Genomic DNA, 19,265 nt, shown 5'->3' on the forward strand with positions numbered 1-19,265 from the left:
AGGATTACCTGATTCAAGAACTGGATAAAATCCAAAGAAAAGCAGCTTGATTTGTTCTGGGTGATTTTCAACAAAAGAGTAGCATTACAAAAATGTTGCAAAGTTTGGGCTGGGAATAATTGGGAGATATAAGACGAGCTGCTCGACTAAGTGGTATGTTCCAAGCTGTCAGTGGAGAGATGGCATGGAATGACATTAGTAGACGAATAAGTTTGAGTGGCGTCTTTAAAAGTAGGAAAGATCACAATATGAAGATAAAGTTGGAATGCAAGGGGACAAATTGGGGCAAATATTCATTTATGGGAAGGGGAGTTAGGGATTGGAATAACTTCCCAAGGGAGATGTTCAACAAATTTCCATTTCTTTGAAAACATTTAAGAAAAGACTAGAAAAACAACAGATAAGGAATCTGCCACCTGGGCGACTGCCCTAAACGTAGATCAGTATTGATTGATTGATTGAAATGGCTATGTGTGAAGACTGTCAACATATTACCTTCCTAGCGACCTTCAAGAGATCATACAATTTGCGTACTTAGTACCAGAGGTGGGCTAGTGTCCCCACTCATTCTCTCGTTGAGGAAAACTATTGGCATATACCTTGTTTACCTTAGAGATGATATCTTTTGATATTATTCTAAAAATTATATAATGCACCACAAGGAAGCTACAGACCCCGCAGGAAAAAAAAAGCTCCTCAATAATGATATAAGGCAAAGAAGAAAATAAAGCAGGGACAAAATGTGTAACTAGTGGACAGGTATCAAATGAAAGGAAAAAGGTAAGGACTCGCCCAGAAAAATGAAATGGCTATCTCCAAAAGAGCCCAAAAGTAAAAGGACATGGTTACTGCTAGGTCACACAGTAGCAAGACATGTATGGGATGTAAAAACCTGATCAGTAAAATAAAACATTAATCCAGAGTAAAATAAAAACTAAAGATAAAATAAATCTTTCTCCTTCATTGCATTCCCTAAATAAAATATATTCCACTCTACCGCATGACAAACATGCAAAATCGGGCATCTTACAGACTCAAAGTGCCGTGTAAAAATGCACCAAAATCTAACATCACTCAATATAATAACAGTGGTATAAACCGCAGAATGGCCCAAATTACCAGACTAAATATGTACAAAACCATGAAGTACATAACCACCACAATGTCTCGGAAAACAGCTTTGATGATAAATGCCATGTAAGCATTCATAAAGCAGACTTAGAGACCTTAAGATAGGCCAAGTATTATACATTAAATGAATTCCCTGACAAGAGATCCAATATACTGGGCACATAAAAAGGGAGATGTCAACCACACCAACAATATTGGAATAGACTGTATCATGACACAACAGTGAAGTGATACATATAAATAAGGTGGGAATTAAAGTAAAAAAAAAAAAACACACAGTTGTTTACAAGACCAGTCTGATTACTCTATTGTTTCATTGTCATCCAAAGAGCAATGAATGATCTGGATTTATTTAGTAAAAGTTAACAAATCCTGTCTGTTTCATGTAAAAGCAGAGTTATTCACTACAATACATTAGGGACAATATCATATACTGTCATTTTAGCTGGATTAAGAAGAACAACAACATATTTTTGGTTCTTGTAAGGAACACCTAAATTGTAAAATGCAGATATTGACAGTTCCACTTTTAAGTGTAATAAGCAATGGATTAACCAGTACATTGAGAATCCAAAATATACAAAATAATAATCAGCACAAATACAGAGTCACTATCACACAAATGACATCAATTGAAAATTCACATCCAATGCATGAAAACATGCTTCCTTTAACAAGGGAAGAAGTAATCACAAATTCTGTATACTAATATGAATGATAATTATTCTTTACACAATTATAAAGAATTTAACACTAAATAGGCTAAAACATAGAATTAATTATTAATATTTATGCTGATGGTTCCGAAGCGGAATATACCATTCAATCATGTCATAAATGAACATATACAAATTAAGATCAAGCCAGGAAATTAACATTTTGCTTCAAGAAATGATGTAGATCAATAATGAACATGATGCAATTACAAGATTCAACTTAAGGTGAAAGAAACAACACAACTTCAATTAATGTAATTATGAACTATGTCAACACAAAGATGACTAATCACCATCTTGGCAGGGATGGCAGATCGCTCAAAATTTCAGCACACGCTGAAGAGGACTGCCTTTGCTCAAAACACTGCCTCCTCATGGAAGGGATGGAGGCAGTCGTCAGGCACTGGCTGGTGGAGGTGGCACAGAACCGAGCAGAGAGCTGCCCAACACGGTGCCGACAGGAGCTGAACCTGGTGCTGCAGCTCCAATTACTGGACCTTGAGGCCCAGAACCTGTTGTAGAGGCGGCAGTCGCTGAGTGAATAGAACCTACTGGCCCGGTCTCGGGAGGTTGACGTGGAACAGAGCTGGGAGGTGGTGCATACGGGCAGCCCATAAACTGGTCCGATATACGGCCTCCTTCCCGTAGTCCACTCAAGAAGGCACCATGGACTGTGGCTGGGTAATTCCTGATAGTGTGTTCCCCTGCAAAGAAGAGCCTCGGAGGTGGCTGGTTAGCAGCTTGATTGTTAGCTCCATTTGGGGGTGGCTGCTGAGCACCAGTTGGCTGTGGTGTGACTGGGGCGGCCAGAATGTCGTAGTCACTTCCAGAGGAGCCAACAGCAACGAAGGAATAGGAACCACGTGACCAGGGGTCAGCTCGCCAGCGTGTCACAACTGTCTCCTTGGGATGAGGTACAGCATTGTTGCCGAAAATGCCTTTCAGGACGGCGATGCAACGTCCCACAATGACGTCATCGCTGACGTTTTCCATTATGGCAGCTGCTTCTCCAGCGACGAGAGCGAGCAGAACAGGGGCACGATAAAGATTCCAGAAGAGGAAGAGTTCACCTCGACTGGCCGTTGTGCTGCCTACATGGCCAAACAGGTTGGCATTAGGGTCCCAGAAGATGCGTTCAAAGCATAGTACTACTTTGTTAAGATTGCCAAAACCAAGACGCTGAATGGCAGCTACTTTCCAGTCGGGTAATGGAGGTGAGAATGACACTGTGTTTGGCATTCCTTGATTGTTGGTGCAGATGGACTGTTTGAGCACACCTAATGGCAAGGTACACAGAGCCCCATCACCTTTGTAAGTTATGGGATTGCTGTGGTTCCTGGAATTGGTTGTGACAATCTCTACTCCGTGGGGTCCATAGCGGATCTGACGCACAGCGGTGTTCAGCTTTATGTCCAGACCCTCTGATAGAGCAACAGGAACACATGAGTAGCCATTGCGAACTGTTAGATGGCTTCCTGTAAACTCAAAGTCATCATCTTGATCCCAATGCTTCAGTGACAAGTTGTTGAGAGGTGTTGCATTGGCAAATTCCAAGTTGGCAAAATGCCAGTCAAGAATCTGGCGATCCCTTGATGACAGGAACACATCACTTGGAGGAGAAGCTTCAAGTTCTTGTAACTTTTCTTCAATTTCTTTTTGCTGTTCCAACAACTGATCCCACTCTTGGCAGGCGTTGTTGAGGTCTCTTAACTTAGAACGAAGAATGAACTCTTGAGTTATATCTCTAGGACCTTTATTTTCATTATGTTCCTTGTATTGTATATTCAGATCATCAATTTTTTCTCTTAGATTTAGCATTCTAATTTGGTTGCTCTTCAGTTTTTCCTGCAGACTTATAACAGCTTTCCAGTGCTGGACTTGCTTTTCCTTGACATTCTTCTCTTGAAGCTTGATAACCCATTCTAGAGCCTGTCCAAGAGAGACAGGTTTGCTACCAGCATAGTTAAAATCCAGCTGATGAGACAAATAACTTGTAGCTTCCAAGAGTCGATTGAACTCGCGCTCAACCATCTCGTCTTTGTCTTTTGGGACTGTGTTTCCATTAAACTCATAAAGGGGGCACTTCTGTCTGATTTTGTGTAGCTCCATGTTGATCTGTTTTGAAAGTACAGTGACGGGATTGCCACCCAGGCCAGTGACAACCATGGCTCCCAAATCAGCGATGTAAGATGACTTACGGAAGGTGGCAATGCGACCTCCAACTCGATCCCTGGCTTCCAACACCACTACTTCCATACCAAATTGTTGTAACTGTTGAGCAGCAGCGAGACCAGCAATGCCTGCACCAATCACAATGATTTTGCCATGTTTCTTTGTTGGAAGAGGCTTAAGTCTCTTGAAGATCCCAAAATTAATGAAACCATGTCTCTCAAGAAAAGAATGAACTCTCATAACAAGGGGTCCATCACTATTGTATGGTGGTTCCACTTGTGGTAAGGTGTTCTCAACCAGAAGCTGCTGCTTGGGATTCTCTAACCATAACTGGAGCACTCGATTTCGGATGTGCAGGAAAACTTTCTGTGTCTGTGGTGGACCCTGAGCAACATCCGGGAAACATGCTGCCTCATTAGCTGTCATTTTATCATATGGAAGACGACTCTGGAATGCAGCTCCTTCTAGACCAGTTTGATAATCTTGCTCTGAAACAGGTTCCACTTCATCTTCTTTTTCTAATTTAGTCACGGGGGGAACAGATGAATTATTCACTGAGGTTGGGACACCAGGGGGTACTTCTGGAGCAGGTACAGAAGTTTCCTTCTTGACTCCATTATGAGCAATCAGGAACTTCTTGTCTGGTGTTTGTGTACCTGCACCCTTTAATTTCTCCGAAGCATCAGATGCTTCCTCTTCTTCTAAAAGCTGGTTGTATTTCCCCTCCATCTCTCGGTACTCCACCTTTGCCTTCTTTCTGCGACTCATTCTTCCCTCGTCAAAACATTCACTTGTGTCACTTGCTCAGCCACTCTCAATCGTGGAGTGTGGATGCTTGCAATCTATTTCAATGATGGGTATTGAAATATTTTATTATGTGTTGTTCCTGAGTAAAGGTGAATTCAGAGGTGTTTTATCTGAAAAAAATTATTTATAAATTAATCATAGCAGGAATTACTGCAGAATCACTATAAGCCAAATATAAAAAATCAAGAGGTGCTAAGCCCACTCTTTAACATCTTACTGTGACCCGAACATACTTACAATCCTATTTGCATCATACCATTGTCTGCTGTCCATCTCACAACAGTGTCTAGGCCGTTTGTTTTGCAGTCGCTCATAATCCTGTAAGGTATATGCACCATTCTTTGACATAGTTAGAACTTCAGTTTCTGTTTTTTTAATGTGTCTGAGCATTTATGCAAAATATTCCTTGAAGTTAAACATTAATATTTAAACTTAAAGAAAGTAACCTTTTAAGTACATTAGGTCATGACACTCTGTTTTAAAAACCTGTATGAAAGTACTAATAATTGACAGTTTAGCGTCTCACATGTTCCTTTAATTGACTTCTGCTGCACCTGTAATTGACACTTGTATAATATGTAGTAAAGATACGAAGGATGACATGGCTCATAACTGTTGGTCATTCTGAATGATAGCAAGATAAATGATTACTATGATATATACGAAAAATGGCAAATTTACAACCAAATAAATAAACAAAAAGCATGAAAATGAGATCAACAGATGTTTTAATATAATCAAATGTTAGTTATAACTGTAACAATATTAAACAAATTAGAAGGTGTAGGCCTACTAGTAGATGAACAGTGAAACAAAATATGAGAACTCATACAGTGATAACTCTGTCTCCTTTGGGTTAAAGAAAAAAAAGCGCTATCATCAGAATTAAATATGCATGTCTGATAATTTGTGATGTGAAGGAGATTATTTACAGTTAAACAATCCTTTACACCAGAAAACCAAGCATGTAATTCGGCTTCTGTGACATTTCCCACTGAAGCAGCAAGATTTTGTGTTGTTCTCTTAGCTCAGGATGTCTTTTGAGAAAGGAAGAATACAACTTTCTGCCTGGCCTGCCATTGGTAAAATATGTAAATAAATGTAAAATAAAATAAAATGTAAAATAAATATGATTGTTAATAAAGGGTACAGATCTCTGCACATGGTTATGAGGGTATTTAGGGGTTGTAGTAAGGATGTAAAGGAGAGGGCATATAAGTCTCTGGTAAGACCCCAACTAGAGTATGGTTCCAGTGTATGGGACCCTCACCAGGATTACTTGATTCAAGAACTGGAAAAAATCCAAAGAAAAGCAGCTCGATTTGTTCTGGGTGATTTCTGACAAAAGAGTAGTATTACAAAAATGTTGCAAAGTTTGGGCTGGGAAGATTTGGGAGAAAGGAGACGAGTTGCTCAATTAAGTGGTATGTTCCGAGCTGTCAGTGGAGAGATGGCATGGGAGGACATTAGTAGACGAATAAGTCTGAGTGGTGTCTTTAAAAGTAGAAAAGATCACAATATGAAGATAAAGTTGGAATTCAAGAGGACAAATTGGGGAAAATATTCATTTATAGGAAGGGGAGCTAGGGATTGGAATAACTTACCAAGGGAAATGTTCAATCATTTTCCAATTTCTTTGCGATCATTTAAGAAATGGCTAGGAAAACAACAGATAGGGTATCTGCCACCTGCGTGACTGCCCTAAATGCAGATCAGTAGTGATTGATTGGTTAAGCCTAGGTCTCTTCAGTTCTTTAATCAGATGTTCGACACTGTCTACAAGTTGCTCTTTCATGACCGGATACTGTAATTTGGCAGTCGACAAGAACCATGCAACCACAACTACTTTTTCTTCAGCAGTTATAATGATGGTTGGTCCAATTCCACAGGCTTCTGGGCTCTTACCAGATGTTTTATAGAAAAGTATGGTTTGAGGAACATTGAATAGGTTGGCTGCTGCTGTTACTGGCATGCCTGCCTTTACTCGTTCAACAGCCTGTGCCATAAGACAGGCTGAGAAGTTACGTTTAAGTCTCATATCTCTAATTTAAAACAATAGTACTAATCACTGACAGCTGTTTGAGCCAATCATTCACATGGCATCAAAACACTGGAGAAAAATGCACTACTGAAGTACATTTTCAGATACAGATAAAATACAATTAAAAGGCATTTTTGTGTGTTATATGTCTACATATCCTTTAGAAAGTCAAACCCCAGTGATTGACAGGGTAAGTCAAAGACTGCAACAATGTAGGCCTACCAGATGAATGATCCATTAATTGACATCCCTGTCAAGAAGCTTACGGTGGTTTAGAGGTTAAATTTTGATCATGGTATTCTTTACTGATGCATATAACAATTTAAACTTCTCAATGATTCATTGCAATTTTTCAGTAGAGCTACGAGGGCGAGTCAATAAAAAAGTCACAAAATTGAAATGATGCAAAAATAATCAAAGTAACTTTCCAACATTTATTTCACTTTTCTACATATTCACCCTGTACATTCAGGCACTTATCCCATCTCTTTACAAGTCCTAGAAAGCCAGAAGCAAAGAAGTCCTTTGGTTGCTGTCGCAGCCAACGTGTAACTTCATAGATTACGGCATCATCGGTATCAAAATGACGGCCACACAAATGATTTTTAGGGGCCCAAACAAATGAAGTTGATCTACACGCTGCAATGTGGTTGCAGTTGACACCTCCACAGGACAAACAGGACGCTCCCCACCGCTGATGCTTTTCGTTCCATGGTGATCAATCAATCAAATCAATCAATACTGATCTGCATTTAGGGAAGTCGCCCAGGTGGCATATTCCTTATCTGTTGCTTTCCTAGCCTTTTCCGAAATGATTTCAAAGAAATTGGAAATTTATTTATTAAACTTCTGTATCCAATTGAACACAACTTTCCATTAGAAACAGTTTTCACCATAGACGGGATACATTTCGCGATGCACTTCTTCTGTGGACAGTCCTTTGGCCCTCAAAAAACGCACAACTGCACACTGTTCTTCTCATGTACTGTCATGCAACATATATGCCACCGTGCACTAACAGCCTCTGACTGACTGAGTGCCTGCGAGATGTCGTACGACAAGCAGACATATGCTGCCATCTGCTGGTAAAACTTGCGCGCGTAATTTCAAATGGTATAAGGCACACACGTTTGCGACTTATTTATTGACTCACCCTCACATTTTATATAAGTGCTTATTTATTATTTTCGTTCAGATATATACAGAATACTACTCTTGATGCACCTTCACTACTTTGAAAATTTTTCCTCTATTACCAACAGTGGCGAAACTACTTGGAGTCAATTGAGGCAATGTCTACACGACGAAATACGATTAAATACAAATATCGTAACAAATTTATTTGCTGTTGTTGTTGGTGGTGTGTTAAATCAACAACAATCTCTATTTGATATGTGCTACATGATGACAGCAGATGTTGTGCTTTACTGATCGCCCCGCTAGATGGCGACAGCAATTACTTGTTCTGACCGGGAGGCAGTCTGTAACTTGTCTCACCCAGGACTTTTTGTTTTGTTTCCCTTCCTTCAGCTTTGACTGGAGCGGGGTGGTGAAGGAAAGATAGGTTACCGCCCGCGCTCCCCTCTCCGCAAGGTTTAGACCCCAGAGAGGCATGCTTCGTCTGTTATTTGAGGGTGCAGAAACTCCCCGCGCGAAGGTGACAATAAAATACCGTATAATTAATGGAGTGTTATTCTTTTGAATTAGTAGGCAATAAATGCATTGGCTTTATTTGTGACAATTCAGACATGGACTGTTAGTAAAACAAGGCGACATCATCCGTTTGAAACTCTTGACATGACAAACCTGGGCCTAAAGACACTCAATGTAGTCCCCTGCTACTGACACCACATGCTGTCAACGTTGTGGGAGGCGCTGAATACCATCTGCCTCAGCATTTGCCGCACCATGTGTGAATCAGGTAACCTGTTGGCGCACAGCATTAGCAATGTCCTCTCGTGTTGCAAACCGCCTACCACGTAGTGGTTCCATAATCTATCGAATGAGATCCAAGTCACAGGGCAAAATATCGGGAGAGTACGGTGGGTGCTCCAATTCTTCCCATCCCCAACGTCGCAGTAGCTGTCCTACACACTCTGCTTTATGTGGTTTTGCATTGTCGTACAGGATTATTGCACTGTCCAAAGGTCCGGACGTTTCTCCTGAACGCCATGTCGTACCTCTCGCACCAGGAAGTCCCTGTAGTACTTTACTGTGCAGTCACTGTTCTGCCATATGGAACAAAGTGGCAAACAACGACACCCCTGACGTCATACGTGACGATCACCATCAATTTGACTGGAGAAGGATTCTGATGGACCTTCTGCCTCCTTGGTGATCCAGCATGTCGCCACTCCGCGGACTGGCGTTTCAGTTCTGGTTCGTATGCCCTGGCCAAAAATTCATCGATGGTGATTATTCGTGACAAGAATTGATCGCCGTCCTGTTGCCACCGTGCAAGGTGGTCGGAGCCTATTGCATAGTGCACCGACCTTTGAACATCCGTCAGTGCATGCGGTACCCACCTCGATGAGACTTTGCGCATTTGCAGCTCATTATGGTGCGTTTCTCGATGCCACTTGCCCTCTCTAACTCCAGCAGCGTCCATCGTCTGTCTTCATCCAGGAGCTGCTCGATGACGGCACGTGGCACGTCGGTCCGCACACTGACTGGTCGTCCCGAACGTTGCTCATCACTGTTGACGCACATCCTTGCTGAAACTTTCCTACCCACCGTGCTACTATACGGTATGGTACGGCATTATTCCCAAGGGCTTCTACTAATTCACTGTGACATTCCATCGCATTTCTCCCTCGGAGAACGGCTATTTTGATGTAAGTGCGCTGCTCAACACGGGTTATTTCCTTCTCGCACGACACTCACCAACTGACTAATTTCACAGCCCTCGCTGCACTACTACCAGCTATCACAAGAGCCATCTGTTGTTCTGCATACACACTATACCTGCATAACTTCCACATGACATATATACGTTTGTGATCCATTCACATATCTACAAGAAAAAAATAGTTGACATGACTTTTGCGCCAATCCTCGTATTTTGACGATAAAGTAGCGAAGAAATTTCCATTTTTTTGGTATACACGATATTCATGCTTAACAGCCTGTTCCGAAAGCAAGAGCTGTTATGTTAGTGTTTTATTTGGTGGTGAAAAGGAATGGACTTTAAATGAGGTAATCGTTACAAAAAAAACCTCTCTTAAGAAAGCAGAGAAGTATCATAATTAAAATAAATATATTCAGAATGAAGAGAGATTCTGTTTACTGGGGCGCAGGAAGATAGAACATTCTTTATCTAAAGGTACAAGAATTCAAGCCGTTAAACATAACGAAGTTGTGCAACAAAATCGGCTTATTGTTGAGAGACTTGTTGACATTGTGTCTTTTCTTGGGTAACAGGAGCTTGGATGCGGAGGTCATTTTGAAGGGGAAGACTGGATCAACAGGGTCAATTACCTAGGGTTGTTAGATCTTTGAAAACAGGAACAGTACATTCGAAATAATCTCCAGTCCACATCCGACTTTAAAGGCAGATCAACCGAAATACAGAATGAATTAATTGAGCCTGTAACTATCATAATTCAGGAGACAATCAAAACAGATTTAGATTCTTGTGATTTCATTGGTATTCCGACAGATGAGACCTTAGATGTATCAAACTGATCTCAATTTAGTGTAATATTCCGGTTCTGCTCTAAACAGGGTCCCACAATAAGATTCATAGGCTTTTATGATGTTTTGATTAATAATACTGCATCAGGCTTATCAGAATTAAATGTCAACATTCTGTGAAAGTGGGGAGTGATCAATGAAATCTATGTCAAACATATGACAGGTGCTCCACAATGGCAGGAAAGCGTGGGGGTGTTGAGCATCACGTTAAACAAGTTTGCCCAAGGGCAATATTTCTACAATGTTATGCCCACAAGTTAAACCCTGTTCTTCTCCATTGCTCCAAAAGAATAAAATCAGTCAGGCTCTTCATTTATAATCTGACAGCGTTTCATTAATTTTTTTCATAGATCCTCTAAAAGAGCTCATCTTCTGGAATCCAAAGGATTCAGACTTCCACAAGCATGCACTACCCATTGGAGCTTTCTTTCCAGAGCAGTCCACACAAGTTGTTCATACTATGATGGTCTACGACAGGTTTTTGAAGACACTGCAGGGAATGATAAGGGTTAGGACAGTGACTCATACAATTCAGCTGTTGGGTTGCTTAACATACTCAAGAAGGCCCAATTCATTTATTTGATCTGTCTATATAGGCATTTTAATTCATACAGACCATTTCCTTGCTCTACTGCAACACAAAAGCATATCAGATGTAATTCTGTGCAATACTGAAATTAAAGAAGGCACTGGTATCCTCAAGGACATGCGATCAGAAAACACAGTATCCTCATGTGCTGAAAAATGTTGCAAAATAAATAGTGAGATAACAGTGCATGACCTGACATTCCATACGCTCAAAATATTAACATATGAAGTTCTTGACACCTTAATTATGGAAATAGGAATACGATTTTGCCTGCCTCTTACCCCGAGGCCCGGGGTTAGATTCGCGGCCAGGTCAGGGATTTTTACCTGGATCTGAGGGTTGCTTCGAGGTCCACTCAGCCTACATGATTAGAATTGAGGAGCTATCTGATGTTGAGATAGCGGCTCCGGTCTAGAACGCTAAGAATAACGCCGAGAGGATTCGTCGTCCTGACCACGTAATCTGAAGGCCTTTGGGCTGAGCAGCGGTCGCTTGGTAGGTCAAGGCCCATCAGAGCTGTAGTGCCATGGGATTAGTTAAATACGGTTTGGCGATTTTGAAAGCATCCAGTTTGCTGAGTTGTTGGATCATAGCTTACAAAGAGAGCTTCCCTGCTATCAAACTGAATAGTCTTATGAACATTTGCCCCCGTTTTAATAAAGTAAGATTGGAAAATGAATGAACATTTACTCCAATACAAAAAAACATTTGTCCCCTCAAAAACGTTTACATTATATTGTCCTCAATGACCTCGAAGTGTAAAAATTGATTCGTTTAATATTAAAATTTCCTGTGAATACGGCTTCCTCTGAAAGAAGTATGAGCACTCCGAAGAGGATAGACATACATGCACTGGCGTAGCCAAGGGGGGGGCCCACTGGGGCCGGGCCCCCCCCAAAATGTTTCCTGAAACTAGAGCGAGGATCAGCCGTTGTTTTACGTACGATACGAACAACTTAAAACTTACGCCGAAATGACGAATTAACGTAGCGACAAAGAATATACTAGCAGGGCTCAATACGGCCATTCATAATTCTCCATATTTGTACTGCTTGAATGAAAGGAAGTCACTTAGGATTGTGATGCGCGGGGATATTTCACTGTATAGGCCTCAGTACTGGGAATGTGTTGACAAATGCCAAAAGATGAGGAAAGGGGCAATTAGCCAGGGATTACTCAGTAGGGGGCCGGAACGTGACCACCGAGATAACGGGGTCCACAGCCAGAAACAGTTGAACAACATCGTGCCAGCTTTTGCAGATCAGTTCCAGGAAACTGGGGTTGTACCGTGGTTGAAAGATGTGCTGTGTTTAAGTTGCAGCGTTCGGAAGACTGTGACAGGATTGTGATCTGCACGTTAGTTTCTCATTTTGTGCCATATACTGTAATAACTTTATTTGTCACTAAGGGCAAAATAATGTGCATCCTCGGTAAGTTATGATTTTTTAAAAAAATTCTAATAGCAAGACAGATCGCAGATGCGTACCTTAGTTCTATAGGTAGGTCCATATATTTTGTCAAATGCCCGGGGACTGATTGGAACTTCAAATGGCACCATCAAACGTGCATGTAACTATCTTGTAATTAGCGGACGTGATAACTCAGTTCCAATGGTTCTATCTTCTCATCAAGACGGCCGAGGCTTGAGTCGCAGTCGATGCATGAAACATTTTTAAAATGGGAAGTCACGTTCTATTGATACAGATTCTGCTTAAAACACTAGGTCGCGTGCCTTACCTTTCTTTAGTACTTTTGAGTAATAACCGCATCATTTATGATGGTGTATTTTGAGTATCAACCATTCTTCGGGCTTACCTTGTACCTTAAATGGTGAGTGGATGCAGTGGCGTACCCACGAAATAATATCAGTGGTCAAGTCTAGGCCAGTAGCGTGGATACAACTTTTCCGTGGAAGGGGTTGTGAAAAGATGTTTTATTTTGTATTTATAATTTGCTTTACGTCGCACCGTAGGTCTTATGGCAACGATGGGAAAGTAAAGGGTTAGGAGTGGGAAGGAAGCGGCCGTAGCCTTAATTGTATGTTGTATGTTCAGTCTTCAGCCCTAAGGCTGGTTGGATCCTCAACAGCTCCGCCATCAGCTGTCATTAAGGTGTGAAAATGGGAAACCACCGAAAACCATCTTTAGGGCTGCCGACAGTGGGGTTCGAAGCGGATGCAAGCACACAGCTGTGCGCCCTTAACCGCACGGCCAACTCGCCCGGTGGATATGAAAAGAAAGCCGGTCCTACCGAGTGCGGTGACGGATCTTCTGTAGATATTGATGGTTTTGATTGTTACCATGTAATTATATCCAACAATCGAAATCATAGCTTCTGTGCTCTAAACCGGCTGCATATTTGAAACTGTTCGTAAAATTGATAATATCGTTCTTCGTTTGTGAGGAAGTAGAATCTTCATTTAATTTTTTTGCAAAACAAAAGAAAAGAACCACTTTGGTACTACGCCCCGTGAAGGTGACTACCTGCCAGGTCGTAGATATTTCGATCACGGGAGACTCATGGCCAACTCTATTGCACCCACAAACAAGGCTGTATCTTCCCGATCCCATGCCTTTCTTAACTCTGTCAGTGGCGGGCATCGAATGCAGGATGCCTTGAGTCTAATTCTAAAATAAGGTGACCTAAAAGTAACAAGCCGACCCCGCGGTGTGGGGGTAGTTTGCCTGCCTCTTACCGGAGGCCCCGGGTTCGATTCCCGGCCAGGTCAGGGTTTTTACCTGGATCTGAGGACTGGTTCGAGGTACACTCAGCCCACGAGCTTATACTGTAATTGAGGAGCTATCTGACGGTGAGATAACGGCCCCAGTCAGAAAGCCTAGAATAACGGCGGAGAGGATTCGTCGTGCTGACCACAGGATACCTCGTAATTTGCAGGACTTCGGGCTGAACAGCGGTCTCTTGGTAGGCGATGGCCCTTCGGGGCTGTTTCGCCATGGAGTTTGGTTTGGAAAAGTGTACAGAGAAGGAAGCGACACCCCTGCAAGGCTCTTTAGCTTCCAGCTAGTTCTTCCGTCCGGTCTCGTGCATTTAGGACAGTTGGAAAACGTACGCCTTAATAAATGCTCTTCATAAAACCTGTGTAAACAAACTAACTGAATCTATTTTTAACAATAATCACAAACGCCTCCTTTTCATGTGGTTCAGTTGGTTGAGTCGCTGTCCTTCTGAGTCCGAGTTCGCAGGTTCAAATCCCGACTTTGGTCGGGGGCCCTGAAAACGGTGTTGAAATGGCAACAGCTCCATGTCGCTGGTTTCTGGCACGTTAATAAAAATTATACATACGAATATTAGCGTCATAAAACTGTAACATAATGCTACTATATTCTGCACCCCAGGCTTGCGAGGGAAACGAATTAACAATTTGCTTTACGTCGCAACGACACTGATAGGCCTTATGGTGACGGTGGGATAGGAAAGACGTAGGAGTGGGAATGAAGCGGTCGTGGCCTTAATTAACGTACAGCCCCAGCATTTGCCTGGTGTGAAAATGGGAAACCACGGGAAACCATTTTCAGGGCTGCCGACAGAAGGGTTCGAATCCACTGACTCCCGGATGCAAGCTCACAACTGCGCTGCCCTAACCGCTAGGGAAACTAATAGGACAAGGTACACACTCCCTAGCATATGTTGTGACATATATTTTTCTTTACCAACTAACAAAATATCTATACCCATACCTCTTAAATTCTATATTTACTTATTTATTTATTAGTGCCTTTTTTACAGTGGCGAAGTTAGGGCTCGAGGCCCTCTCGTATACTTAACCACATACTAATCAGAATCTTAAATAAAATACTGAGGTACGTAAAACCTTTAAAACTACATAAATTAATAGTTTTAAAAATAAATTTAAATACATTACTAAATTAATATTGAAAAGTGCGGCTGCATGGCTAAATGCTTAGCGAGTTGGCCTTTAGTTACAGGGGTCCTGGATTCGATTCCCAGCAGGGTCGGGAATTTTAACCATCATTGGTTAATTTCGCTGGAATGGGGGCTGGGTGTATGTGTCGTCTTCATCATCATTACATTCTCATCCTGACGCGCAGGTCGCCTACAGGTGTCAAATAAAAATACCTGCACCTGGCGAGCCTAACATGTCCTTGGACACTCCTGACACTAAAAGCCATACGCCATTTCATTTCAATATTAAAAACTCTTAAAAATGACATCCTCAGGCACGCACACATTCACATGTCAACCATTCAGTCAGCTGTCCTCAGCAGGTAGTCTCGGCAGGTTTAATTTAATTTCGTGTGGCTATTTCTAGCCGAGTGCAGCCCTTGTAAGGCAGACCCTCCGATGAGGGTGGGCGGCATCTGCCATGTGTAGGTAACTGCGTGTTATTGTCGTGAAGGATAGTGTTATGTGGTGTGTGTGAGTTGCAGGGATGTTGGGGACAGCACAAATACCCAGCCCCCGGGCCACTGGAATTAACCAATGAAGGTTAAAATCCGCTACCCGGCCGGGAATCGAACCCGGGACCCTCTGAACCGAAGGCCAGTACGCTGACCATTCAGCCAACGAGTCGGACGTCTCGGCAGGTGACCTTAAATCTTAATAAAGAGCTAGTTTCTCTGACCTGAGCTGACAGGGAATTCCATAATGTGACGCCGATCACCACAAATAATCTATTAATTGTATTTGTGCAGTGCAGTGGAATAGAATGATAGGATCTAGAACGTGTATTTAAGTTGTGAAATGATGATAAAAAGGTGAATTTAGAAGAAATATACAGTGGCTGACTTTCAGCTAACACTCCTAAACACCATCGTTAAAGTGTGTAGCTGCCGACGTTTATCAGGCTTCAGCCATGAGACAGCCTGATAGTATGGGGTGGTATGACATCGTACCCGATGTTGTAAATAAATCTCAGGCAGGAATTCAGTGCTCGTTGAAGTTTAAGTGTTTCTTCTCTCGTCATATCAACTAATACAACGTAACAGTAATCAAGAATAGGGGGAATGAGTGTCTGTATTAGTTTTGCCTTTAGCTCAAATGAAAATATATCCCTCTGCCGTTTAAGAGGGTGAAGCACTCCAAAAGTCTTTTTTACGTATTTCTTTCATTTGACCAGAACAATCAAGTGTTTCATTCATAATTAAGCCAAGATTTTTAACCGGTTTACTGTGGGGAATAATGTTCCCATTAAGTAGGATAGGCGGGATTGCGACATTGTTAGATCAGCTCAGTAATTTTCGTGGTCCAATTATCATTGCCTAAAATTTTGTGGAGTTTAGTATAAGAGAATTTCGTTGTGCATATATACTGAGTCATCAGAGGTCATTGTTAATATCTTGTCTTGCAGTGTCGATATGTTATTTCCTGTCTCGGATGGTATGTCATTGATATAAATACAGAAAAGTAAGGGCCCTAGAATACTGCCCTGCGGGGCACCACTAAGTTTCATTTTCCATTTAGAGGCCTTGTCGTTTACTGTTACACGCTGTTGATGGTTACTCAAATAATAACTAAGAAACTTAAGCGCAGCCAGGTCGAAATTTAGCAGTTCCATTTACTTTATCATAGTCGAAATTTCTATAGTGTCAAAGGTGCTACTGAAGTCAAGAATGATAAGTTTAGTGAGCAGTCGTTTGTCTATAGCGTTTCTTCTTACCTTCAAAAGTGCTGTCGCGGTACTGTGACCCTTCTTAAATCCAGATTGCAAAGGGTCCAAAGGAGCATTTTTATTTAGGTATTCCAGAACTTGCTCATATACTAAACGTTCAAGGGCTTTAGAAAGCGCAGGGAGTATGAACACATGACGAATGTCAGAGAGATTGTGGGTCTAAACTCTTAGGTACCAGTATAATATTCAATATTGTCTGTTTTCCAGACAATAGGGAAAATTCCGTTTAGTAAACAGTAGTTCAGTATGTGCGTCAGTATAGGCTGGACAGCACCAATAATTTTATGTATAAAAGTAATAGGATTATCATCTACACGCGTGGCCTTTGATTTAATCGAGTACAAAGCCTTTTTAACCTGATTTTCTGTGACACTGTGAAATGTGAATGGTGGATTGGCTGGAGGGGAGGGCGGTGATTCGGTGCAGTTAATTGGGGTAGGTTGAATATTTATTCTACTAGAGTAATCGTTCAATTCGTCAAGTAGAATGTCAGGAGTTGTCTGGCTCTGTTCATGTTTTCCTATTCCCAGAGCTCTAAATTGGTCCCATGCGCGACTGGAATTAAAGTTGTTAGCTAAATTCCGGAAATATGCACATTTTTTATTTCTGATTAACTGCTTTGTGCGATTTCTTAAGATGCGGTAAGATTCGAAGTCTGTGTCATCTAAGGGTTCTTTATAATGTCGAAATAACGAGTCACGGTGGGCCATCATTCTCTTGGTTTCAACATCTAGCCATGGAGAAGGGCGAGAAACCTTTATTCGACGTGTATGTGTGTGTTTCTTTGCCGCATTAATCGTATAAAATGTCACTTCTTTATAGCTTATCACATGACCATTATTATAATAAAATTACCATATTTATATTCTGGCTTGGGGACTTGGAGTTTGTCCCAGCATTTTCTTCTTCATATTCAGACAACATACTACACTACCAAGCACCAAAGGAACACACAGCAGTGATTACATCGCTCCATATAGGGTTGACGTCGGGAAGAGCATCCGGCCGTAAAACAGGGTCAAATTCACATGTGCGACACAGTTCGCACCCGTGACCCCACAGATGTAGGAAAAACGGAAGAAAAAGAAGAAGAAGAAGAAGAAGAAGAAGAAGAAGAAGAAGAAGAAGAAGAAGAAGAAGAAGATGATGATGATGATGATGATTACTATTAGCTTCCGGAATCCGCACGAATCCACCACTCTTACTTGGATCCAAGGACACTCATTTCCTTTTTAGGTATTCTATACCACCTAAACTCTGGAAGTTTGGTCACCTATCAAAATAAATGGGCCCCCCCCAAACTGAAATCCTGGCTACGCTACTGCATACATGCGTAATACAATGAACAATGGATAACTCAGCAGTCTTAGTACAATTTCCATCGAAAAAATACTTGGGAAGTAATTGATGAGTGCTCAAGTATTGAAGGACCGTATGATTGACCATTTTGCAAGCAAGAAAACTCGACGTTTGGAACTGCTCTACAAAAAACTTTAAGGTAAGGTTGTCTGCCTACCCATTCAGTAACTATTAGCTTCGCCACTGATTATCAACAATGAAAAGAATATATCATTACAACTGACTTCAGAATGAAACTTCCGTTTAATGTGACCAAGAAAACTCTAATGCTTCATATAGCTGAAAATGCTAAAAAATGTCGATTACTGGTACAGTGTCAAAGACTGGTGCACGTACAACTTATTTATTACTCTATACGGTATGGCATCACCAGTGATTCCAGTTAGAATCATAGTGCCTCGAGAAAACCCTTCTTGATCAATAAAGTATCACCTACTGCAAATGTCCAAGTTCTATTTTCCAAAAATGTAGCCAACTGTTCAGTCAGTCTTCTATCTAGTCCCATAGGCCCTATTTTCGTCAGCAGTGCCCTCTACCCTCTCAAAAGCCTTGGATCGGTCAAGAGCGATACAATCCATTTGGCTTCCCGAATCAAAATATGTGGTGTAATTCTATGTAACTTACATTATATTAGGTTACAAATATAAATCCTTGGAAAATAGGTACCGTATTAAATATAGGAAGCCTACTGTAGGCTGAAATTAAAAACATTTCACTACTCCTTTTATAAAAATAGTATAATACTGAAAAATAAACATTTCCGTACCGGTACTTGACTTCTTACCAGGCCGAGTACATTTTGATCTACAAGGTAGGTAGAAGTAAATTACTGACAGACTCGAACGTAATCGACAATATGCTAGAAATTGTTGACATAGTGTAAAATGAAAGTATTGTAATGAGAATTCGTTAATGAAAATAATGTAAAATAATTAACACAAGGAATAGAATGAAACGCTACAAGATTTCGCGATATATCAAATACGCAAAATATAAAACAAACTGTTACGTTAAATAACCACAAAGTTGCCACTTCGAAACAAAACCTGAAATAGTGACTACAGTTTCTAACGAGAGTTATGTTGTTCTTCGGCTGTGTGAATAAAT

General features: G+C 41.3%; 1 pseudogene; it reads right to left on the reverse strand.

The window, feature by feature from the left end:
- Nucleotides 1-1,415: 1,415 nt before the first annotated feature.
- LOC136875057 (lysine-specific histone demethylase 1A pseudogene) lies at nt 1,416-19,058 on the reverse strand (annotated as a pseudogene).
- Between the last annotated feature and the right edge of the window lie 207 nt (nt 19,059-19,265).

Source organism: Anabrus simplex, chromosome 5 (genome assembly GCF_040414725.1).
Source record: "Anabrus simplex isolate iqAnaSimp1 chromosome 5, ASM4041472v1, whole genome shotgun sequence".
Classification (NCBI taxonomy): Eukaryota; Metazoa; Arthropoda; class Insecta; order Orthoptera; family Tettigoniidae; genus Anabrus; species Anabrus simplex.